The sequence below is a fragment of the Nomascus leucogenys genome, chromosome 15, assembly GCF_006542625.1.
Source record: "Nomascus leucogenys isolate Asia chromosome 15, Asia_NLE_v1, whole genome shotgun sequence".
NCBI classification, from domain to species: domain Eukaryota; kingdom Metazoa; phylum Chordata; class Mammalia; order Primates; family Hylobatidae; genus Nomascus; species Nomascus leucogenys.
The window spans coordinates 90,748,667-90,758,606 of record NC_044395.1 but is presented as its reverse complement, the minus strand read 5'-3'; positions in this window follow the sequence as shown (position 1 = coordinate 90,758,606).

Genomic DNA, 9,940 nt, shown 5'->3' with positions numbered 1-9,940 from the left:
TTTGTCTCATTAATCTTTGAATATGACAATGCCTGGAGTCAGGACCAGACAAACCCGGTTTAATTTATAGTTTTACCTCTTTCTAGCTTGGTGGTAATAAGTCAGTCTCTGTGAGCCTCTATGTCCTCATTTGCAAAAAAAAAAAAAAAAAAAAAAAAGGAAAGAAAATAGAAACACATGATTCAAAGGGTTGTTGAGGGATTCAAATAAAATACTGTATGTAAAGCTTTTAGCTCACTGAGGGCTCATTCAGTAAATGGTAGTTATGATTATCATCATCTTTGAATCCTTTGCACTTAGACATTGGGCATTTGGTAAATGTAAGTTGAGTGAATGGGTTCATTCTTTGATTCAACTAATTTTGTGCCTGTTACATGCTAAGCACTATTCTGCAGTGCACAGACACACCTCCTGACCTCATGGAGTGTACAGTTTGGTGGGGATACAGGAACAGAGAAGTAAATGAATGGATAAATGTTCTGAAATTTAATTTTGGATAGTAATAAGTTCCATGAAAGATATTAAGCAAGATAAGGGGATCGAAAGTGATTGTGTGTGTGTGTGTGTCACAGAGAAAGAAAGAAAGAAAGAAAAGAAAGAAAGAAAAGAAAGAAAGAAAGAGAAAGAAAGCAAGAAAGAAAAGAAAGAAAGAAAAGAAGGAAAGAAAGAAGAAAGAGTATAGCAAGTGAAAGTCTATGGGGGAGACAAATGAATATATATAAACAGGGATTTCTTTGGGTACTTATAATGCATCTGCCCTACTTGTTTTAATCCCTTTGACCAAGTGTTCACTCAACAACATCTCTCTGTACTTGATGAACTCTTGTGCTGTAGTTTCTCATTACATAGTGAGGTGAGATAACTCCCATTAGGTGAGTGTCTTTATTTGTTTTCATCCTTGACCTTGTGTCCTTTTCCCTAAAGTGTCCCCCACCTCCATCCCAGGACTTCATCTCAAAAATAAACATAAAAGGCAGGAAAATGCCTCCCTTTTCATATCTGACTTCTGCACTTCCAGGCTTGCCTTCTAGAAGTGGACAGCCATGGATTCGAGATGTGTCAAAATTGGAAGGAGCTTTGCTTTCCATTTGGCCCTGAAAAAGTGTTCCACAACTGGACTGCCATATTGAATTATTTTCAGCAGTAGAAATTCTTCGATGGCCCATTTCAGACCAGCCTCTAATTTGAAAGTAATAACATTTGGGCAAAGCTTAGATGCACTAAGTTGCTGCCGAGGGCTTGGTGGGCTTTGAGGTAATTGGTTTTACTCAGTTGCTGATGCTTCACTTGGACAAATGAGAAATCAAACTACAGCTCAGTTTGCAGAAAAGCCCGTGTCAGCAGTTTAGTCTGACTACTATTTCAGAGCTTGTTATGTTATTGGCAATAAAATGCAACTAATATACTGTTAATTAATATTGCATCCTACAGCTAATTTATCACATTATTAATCAGAGTGATAAAGCCAAGGAAAATGCAGCTCACCTTTAGTGTCCTTTCATCTCTTTTAAACACTTGTATTTACACACAAATAGGTGTTTTGGTCAACATTGTCAAGTGTTTGGGTGGTCCTGGATGAGTGTATTTTATTTTCAAACAGTAACTTGCCCCTCAGGAATATTTTATTTAGCAAGACAGGACTTAAAGTGAAAGGGTAACCATTTCTGATCGTAACCTTGGCTTTGTGCTTCTAGTAATTATCCTTTAATTGCATTACCTTATTTGAAATAGAGTTGTAATTGGAAAAAAACAATTTGACATTCCCTGATGCTTACTCTGACATGCACTATTTGCTTTTTATTCAAATGTAAATTTTCACCATAATACTATCAAAGAAAGAAAAAAAATTAGGCAAAATTGAAATGTCAGTTGCAATTTCTGACATGCAAGCAGTGTCATTCACTGGTGTTGTCTGGAAGGCAAGACTTTCACTTCAGATGGAAAAAAAAATCAAACTATGAAATTAGCATGCTCTGAGGAGAGGGAGAGATGGATGGCAGAATCACAGATCTATTCCTTTGGGATATGTGTCCACTTTGCACAATGGCTTCGAAATATCAAACAAGCATCCAGCTATGATTTTTGGATGAATAATCCTTTATGCTTAATATAAAAAACATTTTTCCTTAAAAACTGAAAAATCATAAACTTACCTCTATTTTACCCTAGGCATCTTGAAGGTGTAATTTTCATTTGGAGCATGTGTTAGTCTCTAAAACGGCTCTAATGATTTCTGTCTCCTAATATCACACTCTTGTAAACTCTTCTCTTTTGGTTGTGGGCTAGACCTTTTGACTTGCTTCTAATAAATAGAACATAGCAAAAGTAATGGCATGTCACTCCCAAGATTAGGTTACACAAAGTACTGTGGCTTCTGCTTTGGGCTTCCCTGTTTTGCTTTCTCATATGTTCACCCTGAGGGAGCTGCTCTGTGGAGAGGCCTTGTGGTAACTGAGGGAGGTCTCTGGCCAGTAGCCAGTTAAGAATTGAGGCCTTTGGCCAATTAATCCATAAGGAGCTGAATCTTGCCAACAGTTTGGAAGTGAATCATCTTTCAGTTGAACCTTCAGATGAGCCTGCAGCCCCAGCTGACATCTAACTATTACCTCATGAGAGAGACCTTCAGCCAGAGGCACCCAGCTAAGTGGCAGCTGGATTCCTGACCCACCGAAATTGTGAGGTAATAAGTGCTTGTTGTTTCAAGCTGCTCAGTTTTGGGGTAATTTATTATATGGCAATAAATAATATAGGGTAGAAGAGAACAAATATTAAACTAATAAATAATTCTAGATATGTTTGGCTTGTCACATAGGTAGGAAAAAACATAAACAATGGTGGGGGATGACAACTGCTGTGTCTTTGCCTCAGTATGTTTCTTCAGATAAGTCATATGACCTTTCTGTGCCTCAATTTTCTTATCTTGATCACAGGTATAATTTACTCACAAAATGTCTGTGAGTTGGAAATGAAATAATAAATGCAAAGCACTCAGAAAATGTCTAAGTACTGTACATACATGAAATGATTGGTATTAAAGCTGAGAAATAACTATTTCAGTCCAGGACTCAGTGTAGTACTCACGGTGTAGTGGAATGAGCACTGTGCCTCAGTAGACCTGAAATCCAACCCAGCACCTTTCATTAACCAGCTGGGTGACCTTGAGAAAGCCAATTAAGTTCTATCAGTATCAATTTTCTGATCTGATAAACCTTTAGACACTGAAAGGAAGGAAAACAGGACAAGTAAGTTTTGATTGATGAAAGCAGCCTAGGAGCATGGGTATAGTAATTGGGACCCTTTGGTCAAAAGTGACAGAAATCCAAGTTGAAATAGATTATCTCTAGGATCTACTTTAGGGTTAAAAATATTGATTTTTTTAAAGCATTTCTTTTGCTTTCACTAGGTTTCCAACAGAATGTGATTGTAATTTTCTTTTACTTCAGAGTCTACTTTTAAGGACATTTGTGTGCTGGAGTGAGTGAAAAAATATGTTTTTTGAGAGCATGGTTAGTCAAGTGAATCCATCATACAGGCAGGCACTGAGCAAAGGGGTTGGGCAATGATGTCTAGATGCTAGGCGTGGTAAAGTTGACCACCAGCGCCTGTTTCTGGTCTTCTGATTCTTCCATCCCACATTCTTCCTATAACTAAATCAGCCTAGAAGATGTGTGTTTATTTCAGGAAGAATTTCACACACTTCTAGAGTCTGAATTTTGCAGCTATGTTCTTAATGATGTTATGGGGCCAGGGCAGGCCCTTGTACAATCCTGAAAATAAGCATCTCCTTGAATCATTTGCCCTTGGCGCTTCCCTTGCCTCATCCTTGTTCTGGCCATGTGTTATTTCCTTGGTCCCACTGAACATAAGCCACGGGAGTACCCCCTTCCTTGTAGGCAGAGTAGGTAGCTGCTTCACCAGAGTTCTGAGGATCCTCTGAAGGTCCACTTGATCACATCGTCTTCTTCACTGGCCTTCACCAGTATCCAAAAGTCTAAGCCTGGAGTTACTTCCTAAAGCAAGAAGGTGTTGGGAAAAGTACACAGGATTTGGAAGCAAGAGAAAGGGTTTGAAATTCAGGCTCTGGCAAAAAATAATGGGGAACTTGGGCAAGTCACTTAATTCATCTGGACCTAAATTTCTATTCCATAAAATGAGGAAGATATTATCTGCCCTCCTTTCCTCTGCATCTTTATGTGGATCAACTGAAATACTGATTGAAAAATCATTTTGAAAATGGAAAAGCAATATATAAGTGCTTACTGGGATTATTAAGGGTTAATACATTATTATCTATGTTATAAGCAGTAAAATTAACTGTTCAGCCCTTGGAACACTGAAAAGAAAGGAGACAGGTTGAGTAAACTTTGATTGATGAGCAAGGGGTGAGAGCATAAGTATATGAGTCAGGTCCCTTTGTTCAAAATGGATAGAAATCCAACTTGAAATAGTTTAGGCAAAAGAAGAAGGAAATTTCTAAAAGGGCATCACACTTAACCTAGAGTAGAACAAGGTGGGAGATGGTCCTCAGGGAAAATTGGAAAAGGAACTCAAATCGAACCATAACTTCACTTTTCTCATGGCAGAGCTTCCTTTTCTGTTATGTAGACTGTCTTCTTCCCTGTGCTGGGAACCTGGCTTATGTGTGCTCCCACCATTCAAATCCCATTGTTTCTACCAACCAGGAGGGGCTGATTCTCTCTATTGTTTCAGTTTTGAACATTCCAGGGAAGGATGCTGATTGGTTTGGCTGAAGTCAGATACCCACTTCTGGACCAACTGAAATCAAGGAGGCAGAATCTTCATGGGGACACATAGCAACTGCCTTTCCCAGAGGAGTAGGAACGCCTTGGAGCAGATGCCAAATTTGCCCTCTGCAATAAGGCCCTGACTAGGTCACTGGCTGCCACATACAGTTGTTTAGGTTGTGCAGTGTGTTGCATGCAGCAGCCCCACCTGGCTGGGGAGAAAGCTAAAATGCAAGGTGCCTGCACAAAAGCAGTTCATTTCTAAAAAGAAATATACTCCAAAATGTGGCAGCAAAAGAAGTTTTGCAAAATGTTAGTCCAAATGAGAGAAGATGGAAGAAGTTTCCATTGGGGGAAAAGCTAAGCCTGTGCCAAACAAGCCTTTGTCAGCCCTTTGCTCAGAGCCCATGAATGCCAGGCAGTGGACTGGGATGGGTGACAGCTCCATTCTCAGAGGCGTGCCCTCCCTACATTTTATATTGATGAGATGAAATGGGAAATTAAACTCTGACACCAATATGAATAGGGGAAAACAAGGAAAAGCTACAAAGCGACAGTTCTTTCTTCAGACTTCAGAGAAATGATTGCCCTGCCTAATGTTGGCGGCATGTTCCAAATTGTTTGGGTTGTTAATGTGGAGGAACTCCAGTCATCTTTGTCCCCTTCTGCCAGGAAGAGTAGGTGGCATCGAACCCACCCGTCCCTCCTGCTGATGCTGCTGGGCTAATTTTCCTCCAGCCCACATGTGCTAATCCTGACTTTGTCCTGCTAGAAAGCCAAATGTCCTCTCTCCACTGCCTGCCAACTCCTTAAACAGGCACCCACGGCCCTTCATGCTATGGCCCCAATCTGCCTTTCCAGGTTCCTCTCCTGCTTTCTCTCTAAGTCCATAAATATAGACTTTCGTTGTCCCCAGATATGCCAAACCAAGTCTCACCTTTGAGCCTGTGCTTGGGCTATTTTTTTTTTTTCTGCCTGGAATGGGCTGTTTTTTGAAAACTTCCCTATTCATCCTTTACAAAGCATTTCCTTGTTCCCCCCAAGTAAATGCGACTTCTTTTTTTGATCCCCAGAACTCATGGCTTGTACTCCTTTATAGCACTCACCACATTCTGTCTTAAGTCATGGTTGCACTTGTTATATTTCATTCTCCCAGATGAAAGATCCTTGAAAGGAGATTTTTTTAAAATGGTGATGATAAACACATACATTTCTTACTCTGCCAGCCCTGCTACATATTTTAAGCTATTTAATCCTCATGACAACCTTTTTCCAAATGAAAAACAGAAGCACAGAGAGGTTTAGTAACTTGACAAAGGTCACACAGCTAACCTAAGATTGAATCCTGGGTAGTGTGCCTCCCTGAGCCCATGCTATTGACCACGGTTATACCTCTTTTTGTGGAGGCAGAGGAGTATTTACTGGGAAGCCAATGAACGTCTTTTCAAGGCGGCAATTTATAATTTTGTATACTTGTTGTAAAAGAAGCATTCAAACTTATATTAACTTCGGATCCTAAAAGAACCCAGGAAGGATGTACTTGCTCGTGTTTGAATCCTCTGCAACCTCATTTGGTAATAACGATTGCCATGATGATGATGACAATCATTCCAACCCTTGTATAGAGCATTTGCAAGGCACCTCAACTATCTCCCTGGATCCTCAGAACAACCCGAAAGTTAGGCACGATCCTTGTCACTTTTACAGATGAGGTACTAACCTCAAAGAGACAGTGATTTTGCCTAAAGTCACCTAGCTAGTAAGTGATGGAGCCGGGACTGAAACTCAGAGCCTCTGATCCCATATGTCATGCTTCCTCCACTCAAACATTTTCTGCCTGTGGGTTCTGAGAGCCCTTTACAGTGCTTAGTAGATGGTGCTCCTCCCCGCCCCAGCCCCATGCAGACCCATTTGCGGAGCACTCCATCACATCCAACAATTATCTAAATTGAAGTTGTCCATCCTGCCTTTTAAGTTCTTTTCCAGCTAATGAACCTTTTCAACCAACACAGGGCGCTTGATTTTAATCACACGGAGAAATGTAAGCTCAATCTGTTCACCTTCGAATAGATAGCGCCTAAAAGGTATAGAAATTGCATTTAACTTCTCAAGCCCTAATCTTAAGAATTTCTTAGGGGAAACTTCTTCAACTGCCTGTTTTCAAGAGACTTTCAAAACCCTCAAGCAATTGCTAAAGTGATACTAGAAATGCATTTGCCTTTATCTAGAGACTTGGTGAGTACTAGCCTGTAATTTATCATTCTGTATAACAGAAAGCCTGGAGAATCATATTATAAAGAGGTCTTCAGCTTTCATAGCTGATATGTAAACATATTCCTAAGGCAGAAAAGGACTGGATTATTAGTGATGCCTAAACACTGACCCTGGGGAAAGCACTCCACATCCAGTTATTTTTAAGGACATATTATCTTTGTGTCATGCAGGAAAGCGCCTGTACCAGCAAGGCCTTGTCTTCCTTCCCAGACTCACATAATCAGTGGCAAAGAGGTTACTGGAGATAGTGATTGAGAACTCAAGCTTTGGAGTTAGGCCAGCCTAGGCGTGACCTGCATATTCCTGCATAAATATGGGTATGTGCATATATGCATAAACCTGGGTGTGGCTTATTTATATTACTTAACTTCATTCATTGATTCAACAAATACTTACTGAGCACCTGCTACATGCCAGCCAGTTTCATAGGTACTGAAGACAAAGGAGTAAACAAAACTACCCCAGGGTGCTTCCATTTGTCTGCAAAATATAGCAGTAATTTGTCGCACCTCGCCCATAAGGCTGTTTAAGGATTACAACTGAGCCTGGTACCTGGCACATACTTATTAGTATAAAAACAAAATAATGTTTTACCCCATTCTATATTTAAAATACTTCATGGTTCATTTGTTTATATTTTGAGCCATTTCAAATGCTGTTTTTCAGAAAATTATTGTGGGGTTTCCTTTGATGGGGCCTGGCAGGTATGGTAAGTAGTAGCTGGCTCTTTCGGCTGTGTGAGCGGGAGCTGTGGTAGGAGGCAGGGCAGCAGGCCGCATGAGTGCATTGGGTAAACTGAGTCATGGCCAGAATGTGTTCAGGTGGCCTTGGCATAGATCATCACAGAAGCTCTTCATTTTCAGTTTTATTCTGAAGGGATTGTGCAGAGATTACTATCCCTCTAGAGTTTCTATCTGTCAGGAATACTATTAAAGAGTTTCAAATGAAGCATTTAACAGAAATTCCTGATGCTGTGGCTCCAATTCATTTTCTTTCCTCTTGCCCTCCGGGTCTCAGTGGTGAAGGGTTGAGTTGGACAACCCAACCCACTTCTGCCCAGGTCTTCTGGGTACTTGGCTATTCCTTGGGCTTTTCTGTGACGCATCAGAACCCAAGGCTGTGTGTTGGCCCATCCTTCCTTGGTACACAGATACAGAGACCCTCTGTCTCTGATAGGCAAGTGGACTATCCTTTCCTCCCACTTCTGGAGTATCATGCTTTCCTGCTTTACTTCCTTTGTCTTTTCATCCTTTGGAATTCATTTCCCAGTAGCACCTGCCTTAGCACTTATCATTGTCACCTGGTGGGGCCTGAGCTATGGATACTGCACTTCCTTAGACCCCAAGGTGAGGCTCTTTTTCTGTGGCACACTTCCAACCCACTGAATAGGAAATAAAAAACAGCAAAACATTTCCTTTTACATTTCTTTGCCCCCACATTTTGCGATGGGAGGTGAAATAAGAAGCAAAGTCAAATCTTATGAAATTGCCAATGTCAATTATTTCTGACCTAAAGGAAGAAAGCAAAGGAGGAAGGAAGCAAGGAAGCAAAAAACGGGGAAGGAATGGGGGAAAAATCTTGTGGTAGCAAGGGCTAGAATTAGGTAACGACTCATATATTCTGCTCTTTAATGATAATTACAGTTTATTGAATGCTTCCTCCGCAAGAAGCACTGGCTAAACAAAGTTTTACATACACCACCTTGCTTAATCATCACATCAACTGCGTGAAGCTCCTCTCAACCCCTAAATGATTCCCATTTTAAGGATGCAGTAACTGAGGGTAAGAGTTAAGATACTCATCCAAGGTCCTGCAACATTTAACCACAAAAGTCATGGCTTATCTGCTATATGAGAAGAAAGAGATATAAATCATTAGCACCAACAACTTCTGCTACCTTTTAATAATGTTATATATATTTTCACGATTTTAAGAGTAATCATGTTCAGTATAGGAAATTTGAAAATTACGGAACATTTGATGGAGAAAATGAAAAATCATATGAAGTCAAATATAACTTGTATTATTATTTTAGAGTCTCTCTCACTTTGGGTGTTTTCCTGCTTTTAACAAATTTGGAATTGTTCTTTTTTATTTTATACTCTGCCTTAAAAATAATTAGCATTGTTATGAATGTTGCTCCATTACTTTAAAAATTCCCCAAAAACTTGTTTGGTTATATTATATTGATACATAATATAATATATAAAACATATATAATGATATCCCATTAGTTATTCAATTGTTTTTCCCATGTTAAAAAATTAAGCAGTTACCAAATTCTGCTGTTACAAATGTGATGAACATCATTGTACAAAATCGCTACTTTTGACACCAATGGCAGGTGTGTTTGTCATTTGAAGGTGATTTCTTTTCCACAAGAAGTGTCATCACTTACATTTTCTGGTTGTTCGGTCACAATGACCTCCATGGTGTGACCAGGTTGATGGAACTGATACACTGCATTTGTTGGGAGCTGATCCAGCCAGACCTGGGGTGTGAGTGTCCAGACCAAAGCCAACTCCAGCCAGGTGAGAGGACTTGCAGCTATTTCCTCCCCTTGGTGCTGTCCTGGGCTCAGCCTGGTGAGGATTTCCCACAGGAGGCAGGGATGAGCAGACTAGAGACAGCTGTGTTGTTCTGAGAGCTCACTGGTGGCTGCCACACAGGGCAGCATCTGCTTTAGCACCTAAGGTTGTCACCTGGTGGGGCCTGAGCTATGGATACTGCACTTCCTGAGACCCCAAGGTGTGGCCCTCCTTCTGTGGCACACTTCCAACCCACTGAACAGGAAATAAAACACAGCAAAACACTTTATTTCTTCTTCCCTTCTTTCATTCCCAAACCTTATTCTTACTTGGTTAAACTCACTTTCCTTAATCAGAAAGAAAGGAGGTGGCTCACGCCTGTAATCCCAGCAC